General features: G+C 38.6%; 1 long non-coding RNA gene across 1 annotated transcript in view; it reads right to left on the bottom strand.

Moving 5' to 3' along the window:
* The window catches only part of LOC106505851, a 53,442-nt gene continuing 50,751 nt past the window's right edge, over window positions 9,656-12,346 (bottom strand). The window contains exon 3 of the long non-coding RNA XR_002338058.1: window positions 9,656-10,764. This is a non-coding gene — a long non-coding RNA (uncharacterized LOC106505851). The remainder of the gene's footprint in view (window positions 10,765-12,346) is intronic.

Here is a 12,346-nt window from a genome sequence, read left to right as displayed (position 1 = left end):
ACCTCCAGAACTGTAAGATAGTAGGTGTGAATTATTTAAGACACCATTTATGATAATTCGATACAGCAGTAATAGAAAAGTAATACATCTTCTGAGTCTCCCTACTCAGAAATTAGGGAGAGAAAGCGAAGAAATTAGAGGAGAAATTAGGAATGAAGGAGGCACCCAGGTTTTTCAGTGCTCCAGAGAGCAAGGGTTCATTTCCATTTTGCCCGACCTTCAAGTGAAGGGGAGACACCTGGGAAATATGGATGAGTTGTGATATTCCATGAGCAACACTGGTCTCCAGCAAAAGCATCTAACACCATTTTTGGCACATGGTGAACACACATTAATACTGATTAAAAGGATCAGCAACTATGCAGTGAACTGGATTTCAGCTGCCTACACTCACCTGGAAGAGCTTATCTGGGTTAGAAACAGTGCACACACAGCAGGAAGACTGCTCCTCTTTGGGTTTGCATTCCGTTTTCTAGCCCAGGTCTAGAGTAACAGTGGGAAGAATGCATAATTAGGTTTACAGACACAGGCATATTTTTCAAACATAATCTTTTTTGGCCTCAAATTTTTATAACTTCCAAAGCCAAGTTTAAACTATACATTATTGATACACTATAACTTAGGTAAATAAAGATCCTAGAATGAGATTATTTGAAGCATAAATGTATATATGTTGCTAGTTTAGACCTGGTTTGCAATAGAGCTAATAACTGGTTATACAATTGAATTTCCCTGAAATTGACTTTTCATTAAGTAAAATGAGAAAATGAAAATGTGGTTGCCTTAATGGATTAGACTAAAGAATTTATGTGAATGTTTCAGGGGAAGGTATAAGAATCCACTTTGGAAAAATATCTTCAGGCATCCAGGAGATCCATGGTTAATACTCACAAATCACTCGTGGATCCTTTGATCTGCTAGAACTACAGGTTCCAGATTTAGTTATACAAACATCTACAAGTTGCTATTTGCTATTATTCATTTCAAAGAAAAAGAATGATAAGAAAGCACTGTATATTAACAAGTTAAATTGAGGTTTTTCTCTCAGGTTTTAAATTGGTAAGTTTCAAAATTTTTCAAACTTGTATCTCAAAAGCTTTATTACATCATTTAATATTGCACTTAACTTAGCTTTCCCAATTTTTTTGTGTGTGTCTCTTGTTGGATGTTGGCCAATGCAATATCTGATTTGTATTCATGTCATAGAATCTGTTCCTATTATACTTTGAAATATTGATTTGCTCATCATTCCAAATTTAAAATCTGTAATAAACCAGTTTGTCTCTGGTACTTAAACATGGCCTGGGATATTTACTAAAGATAAAAATAAGGTCCTGTCGTTAAGTGAAATTTAGTAATAGATTCAGGTTTTTGGGACTCAAAGCTTAAATTGCTAAAAGGCATCATTATTATTTCGTAGTCTGGGTGGGAGAAGAGTCTTGCCGACATCAGAATGGTCCCAAGCATGGAGGATTCCATCCTTTAAGGCACATTTAAAAGTTTGTGTTCAAGTTCATTTAGTCTTGGCAAAAGTCAACTTCCTGTTTTTAAGGAAAATGAAATTGACTCAAATTGTATGAATATCAAGTAAATTGCCAATGAAGCAGTGTTTAGCTAAGTAAAACAAAAATGAATCACAAGTGTATGAATTTTTGTATGATAAATGAAAATAAAAATCTAAGGGAAGAAACGTCTTGTAAAAAGCTTTTGGGATTTAATCAAATATTTGGAGATTAGTTTGATGGAGATAATTATTCATCTATCCTTTGCTATTATTCTTATTTTGGGTATAATCAGATTTTGGTTTCTTTGGTCTTCAAATTAATGATATCCCTTGGTTTCAAATGTATAAGAGCTGTATTATAGGGTAGATACTTAAACAAAAACAGACTCCATAAAAAGTAACCATTATTCACATTTTCAACACAAACTCCATGTGTAGAGTATGAAAAGATTTGGCCACAGTTAAATATGTTCACATCGCTGTGTTTCTTTCCACCCAGAAGGGGAATTACATTAAATATACAAGACATAATATTTATGTTGGCATGATTCGATCTATTTACCCATTTAAAGTAAAGACTATTAACACAGGCATACTGCAGGACTGAAAGCATGATCGGTACTTCCTTCCTCCATTAATTCATCTATTCAATTGATCCACAAAAATATATGAAGCATTTGCTACGTTCCCCACCCTGCTTCACAAAAGCATACTCTCATATTTTCAAAGACATCAGTTATTCCCATGTCTTCTTTGTGAGTTTGGGGGCAGATTAAAAATGCCCAGAAATTCTTGAACCTCCCCTCTGGGGGAGTGTTATGCCCCCGACCCTCTATCTGGGGGGCTCTGTGATTTGTTTGGCCAAGAGAGTATGGGAAAGTGACATGGTGTCCTTCTAATGCAAGGTTAGGTTACAAAAGTCTTGCAGCTTCTGCCTTGGTCCTTTGGAAAACTTGCCCTCAGAACTGAGTCACTGTGTAGAAGTCCCAGTATACAGAGACTGGGGCTGCTGTGCATGATTGGAGGAACCCAACTCACAGTCCAGGAGAGGTTCTAGAAGATGAGATGTCACATGGAGAGAGAGAGAGAGCGAGCGAGAGAGAGAAGCACCAGGGAGCCAGATGTATGAGGGCAGAGGATATCTGGAAGTGGTTTCTCTAGCCCCAGTCATGCCACAGCTGAAGCCACATAGAGAATAGAGATGGGTCATCCAGTCAAGACCTCCCCAAACTGTGAAGAAAACAAAATCATTGGTTTAAGTTGACAAACTATGGGGTAGTTTGTTACACAGCAAATATGACTGGAGCAAGGCTATTATAGTAGATTACTAAGGTAATAAGGACTTGCTAGTGGAAAAGAAAACCTTTTCCTTGGGAATTTAAAAAAAAATCGGGAAGAGCTGTAGTATATTTGTCTTCTGAATGCAAATTGTTTAAAGCTTTTATACCATAAGGTCATCCTCCAAAATCATGGATCTAAAATTTTGATTATTGATAAAGCTAGACTCACCCCCTTGTTTCTTTTCTAAAAACTTAATCCACACTTATTAGATTCCAGATATTGGGATTCAAGAGTGAAAAAAAATATCACAGTCCCTGCCTTCAAGGACTTAAAAAAAATGCTCTAAATTGTTCTCCTTTGCTATAAGACTGGTTTTTGGTAAGGAGCAACATCTAACACCTTGAGGAAGTTCTTAAGAATGGGAGATTAATTCCACTGATGATTACAATTTCAAGAGTGATAGTCAGTTGCCCTTTTTCCGTGATAGTAAAATGGACACGTATAGTACAAGAGAAAAGGTGGTATAGATTATATTCTACTGCTCACAGCTTTTGACACGGTCTCAGATGTCTATGACAAGTAGTTGTGTTGAAACATTCAAAAGAAAATCTTAGCATAAAAGGTCACCCACTGTTACTTGAATCTTGGGGGTCACAACGCAGTGACTGGATGAAGTTGTTGCAATTGATTTTCCAAAGCAATCTGTTCTTTTTTAAACTTTTATATTGCATTTTATTTCTCATAACATCTATATTCATTTGAAAAATATTTCTTTGCATATTCTCAAACATATTTATTTAGTTCAAGGCTTCATTGATATATGACTTCCCAACTGTTAGGAAGATCTCTACAGCCCCGAGAGGATCAGAAGACCCCGTGATTTTTATTTCTTCACATTTTTTAGTTTTTTTTCAGTTGAATTATTTTTTATTAAAGTATAGTTGATTTACAACATTGTGCCAATTTCTGCTGTACAGCAAAGTGACCCAGTCATACATATATACACATTCTTTTCCTCACACTATTTTCCATCATGTTCTATTCCAAGAGACTTGATATAGTTCCCTGTGCTGTACAGCAGGACCTCATTGCTTATCCATTCTAAATGTAATAGTTTGCATCTACCAACCCAAACTCCCAGTCCATCCCAATCCCTCCCTCTGCCCCCCTCCCCCAGCAACCACAAATCTGTTCTCTCTGTCGGTGAGTCTGATTCTGTTCTGTAGATAGATTCATTTGTGCCATATTTTAAATTCCACACATAAGTGATATCACATGGTATATATATATTTTTAATTTTACTGAAGTAGGTAATATGTTCTTTTTATTTTCCCACTGTACAGCAAGGGGATCAAGTTATCCTTACATGTATACATTACATTTTTTCCCCCACCTTTTGTTCTGTTGCAACATGAGTATCTAGACGTAGTTCTCAATGCTACTCAGCAGGATCTCCTTGTAAATCTATTCTAAGCTGTGTCTGATAACCCCAAGCTCCTGATCCCTCCCACTCCCTCCCTCTCCCATCAGGCAGCCACAAGTCTATTTTCCAAGTCCATGATTTTCTTTTCTGTGGAGATGTTCATTTGTGCTGGATATTAGATTCCAGTTATAAGTGATATCATATGGTATTTGTCTTTGTCTTTCTGGCTCATTTCACTCAGTATGAGATTCTCTAGTTCCATCCATGTTGCTGCAAATGGCATTATGCCGTTCTTTTTTATGACTGAGTAGTATTCCATTGTGTATATAGACCACATCTTCTGAATCCAATCATCTGTTGATGGACATTTGGGTTGTTTCCATGTCCTGGCTATTGTGAATAGTGCTGCAATGAACATGCAGGTGCATGTGTCTCTTTTAAGTAGAGTTTTGTCATGAATATTTTCTCAGGTCAGTCTCCCAAAGCAATAGAAATAAGAGCCAAAAAAAAGGTAATATGTTCTTGATGCACCTCCTTAAACTGCTGTTGGAGTTCACCATTCAGCTGAGCCAGCACTGGAACAAGACAAATATTTTTAAAAGGGCGTTGTGGTAAAACAAAACTTTTTTGTGAAAGTAAACATAGTAGTATACAAAGGATGTCATGGGATCCCAGATGAGAGAATGGGGTTTGTGGATATAGATGTAGATAAAATGCAGATGTAAATGTAGACATAGATATAGCCAGTGCTTTTTTAATATAAAAATGCATACATACAATATATATTATTTACATTGTATACACTTATACCCAAGTATGTGAGTATATACATATAGATATTCTGGGATGCATTACCCTCAAATTTTCTTTTTAATATTATATATTATTATATAATATTAAATATAAATATAATAAATTTGGGAGTTCCCGTCATGGCGCAGTGGTTAACAAATCTGACTAGGAACCATGAGGTTGCAGGTTCAATCCCTGGCCTTGCTCAATGGGTTAAGGATTCGGCATTGCGGTGAGCTGTGGTGTAGGTTGCAGACGTGGCTCAGATCCCACGTTGCTGTGGCTCTGGTGTAGGTCAGCGGCTACAGCTCCGATTAGACCCCTAGCCTGGGAACCTCCATGTGCCGTGGGAGCGGCCCCAGCAAAGGCAAAAGACAAAATAATAATAATAATAATAATAATAAATTTGTCATCCAATGATTAATTTTTAAGTTATTACAGGTTACTAATATTCAGTGTTTAGTAATAAAGATGTCAAATATATGCCTTAAAAAGTTTTCTGGACTCCATGCCCACATTTTCTGATAAAATGACACACAAACATTTTTCCTGTAAGAACTTGTACTATTCACCTTATTCCCAACACGGCTTTCCGTTTAGACTTAGAAAACAGTGATGAATTTGTCCTGAAGGGAAAGGAAGTGATCACTTTGGAGACTTAAGAACCAAGTTCGTATTTTAGTTCCACAGCTCCACCCACAACCTCACTCCTGGACTGTGACCCAGGAAAGTTACACATGGCTGGTGAATATTAATAGAAGCACAACAAACCCTAAGTGATCTGCCTTTCCCACCTTATCCTCAATATTTCCATGTGTCCATTGTTAAATGGGTTAACCTCACTTCAGACTTGCTGATTTAAGAAATATGTCTGATGAAATTACCCTTCCTAGTAATGCGTAAAAAGACATTTTAACTCATTTGAATGATGCATTTTATTTGTGTATTGTCTGTGTTTTATTATATCAGAGACTGGAAATATGTTAAAACTGGCTTCCTAGATATTGCTCCAGTTTGTAAAATTGTAAGTTTCCAGAATCTTCTAGTGCTTTCCTCACGACGTTTCTATGAATAGTCACACAAGCATGTAGAACCTTTCACAGACACATATACACACACAATCTTGGAGGCTATGAACATTTTTATGTATGGAGGATAATTAAACAATGTGGTTAAGAAAACAGCCCAGAAAGAAATTGAGTTTCAGCTAAGGGAAGAAATCATGGAAGAGAAATGGCAAGACCGACCCCATCACCTGATCAGGTGCCTGAGCTTATCTCTGGGGATTAACTCACAAGGACTCACATGATGGGACCAACCGTTGAAAAACTGGAGCAGACTGTGTTTATCTTCCTGCACATTTGGTATGCTTCTTGAGTAGAAATCCCTTCTGAAGCTAGACTGAGAAATCTGCACTCGTCACATTTCTTCACTCATTCCACAAGCATTTAGTGAGAACCTTCTTGCTCAGTGGGCAAAGTAGTGGAAGGAAGGCATGCCATCTCCACATTCTGATGAGATACCGTGATGAACATCAATTAGACATGGCCAAGTTCTCAAGGTCCAGGGTTCTGAAAGCAGATGGTCCATGGACAAGTCAATTTGTCTCCAGTTCCCTTCTTGGGGCTATTTCAATATTCCAAACCACATCAGGAGACTGATTATAAAGGAGGCACATCTTGGCTAATGGGTTAATTTTTGCTGGTGAGTTTTTCCATTTAACTCATCCATGGGGTTTATGTCTTAACTCTCTTGACATCATTCTTTTTTTCACTGGACTTGGGCTCTATTTGGTAGAGCAGTCTTGACTTTTTCGGTCTACTTCTGTTTTCAAAGGTCAGCCAGGAAGTAGAGACGCTGTTTACTCCTTGGTTTTTTCCTCTTTGGTGAAGACAAAAAAGTCATTCTTCTTTTCTTTCTGCCGGTCAAATAAATGTAATGACATTGTAGGAATAGTTACGGGAAATATTTTCCTTCAGATAAGTTTTCTTATATACCAAGTTTGCATTCTGCTCATACTAAGAGATTAAAAAAAAAAATAAACACCACAAGTTATGAAAAAATTGAGGGAGGATGTGCTCTCAGAACCTCCCTGGGTGGCTGTTACCAAGACAGCATGGCAAGAAAACACTCATTGTTAGAGTCCAAAGTGACCGCAATACCCAAATCAGCAAGATTTGGGGTTCTGTATTATATTGTGTGGGTACTTTAAACTAGCTAACCTAAAGTCTTAAACTAAAAATCTGCTTTTTATTAGCCTGGGTTACATGATAAAAATATTTTTAAATTATAAATAAATAATTGGCAATTTTGCCTCCTGTGACTTCAATGTACAGATAGAGTTACTTATTTAGAAGTGACAATGAATTGAGCTAAATGTGCATTTTTAATTCAATAAAACCCAAGCCACTCCTTGGAATCTGTTATAGTTTGACCACCTTTTTCATATATTCTTATAATTAGTATTATTATTTGCGTAAGAATAAATTGACAATCCAGACAGCAGCTCTTTTACAACCACATGGTACTTTTTTCTCTCAGTTGCAGGCATGGGAGAGATTTGAGTTTAAAAATATCAGTGGGCTTTGGCACCCGCTTCCATTGGCAAAACCATTCACCAGCTGCTCCTATCCCATATTTTGCTGTCATTTTCCATGCCTTTCGTGACATGGTGTTTAAAGTTTTGGTCATTCAGCACCACAGCCGTTCTTAACTTACATGACATCTCCTAGAAGCCATCGCAGCCTGAGGATGTGGCTTCCTTACTTGGTCACCACCCAAAACATCTCCTTGGGGGAAAGGGCAGTTTTTTAGAACTTCCACAAGAACGTGGATTCTATTAGGGGGTGGTTGAGAACAAATGTAGGGTATTTGTGGGTGGAAAAGCATCATCTCCCATCAGCATGCAGCACCTAGCTAGTTCTCTATAGGACACAGGAGTAACAGGAAATTAGGAAGAGAATAACAAACTTTTTTTGGAAAGTCAGTATGTATGTTTAACAAAAAGGACCATAAATGCCAGTCATGGTCACCTGGAAATGTTCAAGTAAAAACAGCAGAAGAGGAGTGCAGGAAAAGGCATTGATGTGTAGTGCTCCTCTGTAGGGTAACCAACCACCAGCCACATGAGGCTGTGGAGCACTTGAAATATAACTAGTCAGAATTGAGTTGTGCTCTAAGTGCGAAATGCACAACAGATTTCAAAGACCTAAAATGAAAAAAAAAAAAAAAGAATGTAAACCGTATCATTAATATATGGTGAGTTTGGGACTAACAGATACACACCACTGTATAAAAAAGCAGGTAAACAATAAGGATCTATTGCACAGGTAACTACATTCAAAACCTTGTAATAACCTATAATGGAAAAGAATCTGAAAAGGAATTCTTTTCTGAAATCACTTTGCTGTACAGTTGAAACTAACACAACATTGTAAATTAATTATGCTTCAACAAAAATTAATTTAAAAAGAAAATATACTGATCCACATTAGTTATCTATTGCTGTGTAACAAATTGCACCACAATTGAGTGTCTTCAAATGACAGTATTTATTATCTCACAGTTTCTCTAAGTCAGAAATCTGGGGACAGTTTTGTTGGATGGCTCAGGGTCTCCCTTGAGGCTGAAATCAAGGTACCAACTGGGGATGCAGTCATCTGAAGGCTAACTTTGACAACTTTTATCCATTTCACCCCCCCCCCAGCCCCATCCCCTCTGGAAAATACTACACTGTTTTCTGTATCTACAGTTTATTTTTGTTGGTTTTGGTTATTTATTTATTTACTGGTATATGTTCCACAAATGAATGAAGTCATCCAGTATTTGTCTTTCACTGCCTGACTTATTTCACTGAGCATAATTCCCTAAAGTTCCATCCATGTTGTTGCAAATGGCAAAATTTCATCTTTTTTTATGCTGAGTACATTCGTATATATATCACAACTTTATCCATTCATCCATCAGTGGACCCTTAAATTGTTTCTATATCTTGGCTATCATAAATAATGCTGTGATGAACATAGGGGTGCATGTATCTTTTTGAATTAGTATTTTCTGATAAATACCCAGATATGGAATAGCTGGATCAGATGGTAGTTCTAGTCTTAATTTTTTGTGAAATCTCCATGTTGTTTTCCCTGGTGGCTACACGAATTTACATTCCAGCAGCAGTGCGAAAGAGTCACATAACCCAATGTTTAAAATGGAATTCAGATAACATTCCTTTCAAGATTGGTACTGTGTTTTCTGTTGTACTCATGGCCATTTATCTAAAATACATGAGAGATGCAAAGGGAGAAGCTGGAAACTGACATCCTGACAGATGCCTGCAATAGAGGATTTTATGATATCTAATCTCCACAAGAGGGTTGAGAGGTAGGGCCTTACAGCCGCCCTTGTCAAATAAAGAAACTGAGGCTCACAGAAGACAATACTGACCGCAGTTGCATGTCTTGGTACTAAATTCCTACAGATACATTGGAAACAGAAAGGTAGAATTTTCTCATTGTATTTCTCTTTTATCAATTTCTATTCCATTTGACACTTGGAACTGAGTATTAAAAATAACATATCACTTATTTTTAAATTATTAAAATAATAATGTTTACTTTACAAAATTAAGAAACTATGGAGAATTGGAAGTGTGGGGAAGGACATACTGTGTTGTATCAATTAAATATGTCATCCCGAGTGTTGGGAGAGCTAGTGTTGGCCAGTAGCAGCAAGACACAAGTCAATCTCCATGGTTACAGACTTTAAAGAAACTGGAGGGCAGCAGATTTTACAAGCCTCAAGGGACCAGCTGGGTCTTTCTGATTGAGGAAGATTCCATTTAATAAATTTCTGGGTGGCATAGGGCAGTAGTGTGGGTGAAGAGGATATCAGGGAGATGGCCAGTGACTAAAGGTTAATGGCTCATTCCTCATAATTCAAATGTTCCTACCGTGTTTAATGGAAAGTTTCTTATGAAAGGTTTGTGACCTTAAACCAACAAGTACAGAATCATACTCAGTTGCACAGTTAGCAATCTTAAAGTAGACCTGTTCTAGAAATGATTGACATATTTGGATCAATGGATCGATGAATCGGAGACCTAAAACTATAGGCACCTGGGCACAGGGACCACAGCTGTTTACGTCTGATAATAGTTGATATTTGTTAATAAAGCATTCAAGTCCTGTCTCTGGGGCTGGGGTTGGGGGGCTCATTGCAATGTCTGCGTGGTGAATGAGTGAATGAACATCACTGCCTGATGGAATTCAGGCCTTTGAGCACAGGGTCCTTGGCATTCCTCCACATCCAAAAGTGTTCTTGAACTTCAGTATTGTTTTACTTGCACCAAAAGAACTTGTCTGGAAAACACCTAATGAGCCATGGTAAGAAATATCACACCATGGTGGGATCTCCCTGCATTCTCGCAACCCAAAGTTACCTGATCTTACTCTTGCCAGTGAGGCGTGTCAATAAAGGCCAACCCAAGTGTGTGCTTTGGTTCTGAGCCCCAGCTGACAGCTGTGCCGAGTTGATTTAATGGGCTCTGTGCAGACAAAGGCAAGGATTTGCAATGTTAGAAGTGTCTTCACAGGTGAGAAGACAAAGATCGCTGACATGCCTGTTTCTCAGAGCCCAGGTCCCCAACCCAGGCCTGGAAGCACATCAAAGGCCACACTTACCTTCTTTTCATGCTCTGGGTCTGACTTCTCTCCCTTTCTGATTGCACGCCTGCAATACTCACTAGTTGAACAATGGGGCTATTATGCTCCTGGGAGAAGAAAGATAATTACCTGGAAGGCCAGGTGCCAGTGGTAAGTTTCCTTGTGTCCAATTACTGTGTGATAAGTGGCTCAGGCTCTGTTTTTCTTTTTCTTTTTTTCAAGCCTTTACTGTCATGCTGCCAGACTGGCCCTGAGCCCCAGTATCAGCACAGGGCATCTAGTTTTGCTTTAAGCTTGGGTTCCATTGTCTTTCACTCTTTCCCAACCTGGGATCTGGTTATATTTATATTTCTTTATCAGTGCTAAAAAACAAGAGTGAATCAGTTGCAGTAAAAGGTGAACTGCAATCCCAAAGTTTCCATTTCATCAACAGAACCCAAATTGCTTTTAATCACTGATTGGTTTGAAAGAGGTGAGGGCGATTATAAGAATAAGGAGGGTAGGACAGGGATGTGTCTTTGAGTGACATATCTGAAGACTCCCACCGGCCCCCTCCATTAGCTCAATCAAGATTGATCAAGGAAAAACAAACTGTTCCCATTGCGGCTCAGAGCATTAAGGACCCGATGTTGTCTCTGTGAGGATGTGGGCTCAAACCCTGGCCTCACTCAATGGGTAAGGATCTGGCTTGCCACAAGCTGCAGCACAAATCACAGATGTGTCTCAGATCTGGCATTGCCACAAGCTGCAACATAGGTGACAGATGTTGCTCAGATCTGGTGTTACCAAGGCCATGGCGTAGGCTGCAGCCATAGCTCCAATTTGAACCCTGGCCCAGAAACTTCCATATGCCGCAGGTGCAGCCTTAAAACCAACAAACAAATCACAAGTGAATGGCAATAAGTTCCAGCTACACCCGTTTCATTCCTGGGTGACGGGTGTCTGCTATGAAATGATTACGATATCCCCCAGAATGTTTTTACTTGTAGTCGATACAAATAATTATGAACAATATTGTTATCATGGTCCTAAAACACAGGCTGAAGCACATAACCTATGTTTTCTCGTAAGTTCTCTACAGCAACCTTAAAAAGATAGTGCTATTAATTCCATGTTAGAAGAAGATTTGGATGCTTGACCAAATTAACATCACAAGGTTCCAAAGCTCAATATTGGTGGCAGATAAGTCTGCTTCTCTCAACCACTTTACTATAATGGGAACCTTTCACCTCCACTGGGCTGTTTTAGGAGATTCAGTGCCCCCCAACAGTAATAAAAACACTTCAGAATAGTATGCACATTAATTAGGGTCCAGATAGTCTCACTCAGTCTGCACTGTAGGTGCCTGATTGCTTTACGAGGCTAGTTGAGCTTGAACAACCTGAGTTGTGAAGTCTCCACCATTTTATCAGGTGTTCTAAGCAATTGAAGGAATTTGGAGACAGTGGTATTAGCCTGCAGGATGCTGGACAAGATCACTTGCTAACCCATTGCTTTAGTCCCTGGGGTCTGACTTGTAGGGTTGCATGGGCTTCACTGCTAACAAACCCCAAACCAGAGGCACATGTGAAGATGTCTGTGCCCACCTTCAAACACCAGCTTTGCTTGTCGTAGAGGGTCCTCTCCAGGCCCAGATGATCATTTTGTTGGGCTGAAAGCTAAGTTTCTAGATTCATCTTTGTGATCAAC

This window comes from Sus scrofa, chromosome 13, assembly GCF_000003025.6.
Source record: "Sus scrofa isolate TJ Tabasco breed Duroc chromosome 13, Sscrofa11.1, whole genome shotgun sequence".
NCBI classification, from domain to species: domain Eukaryota; kingdom Metazoa; phylum Chordata; class Mammalia; order Artiodactyla; family Suidae; genus Sus; species Sus scrofa.
This window is presented reverse-complemented; position numbering and strand designations above follow the sequence as displayed.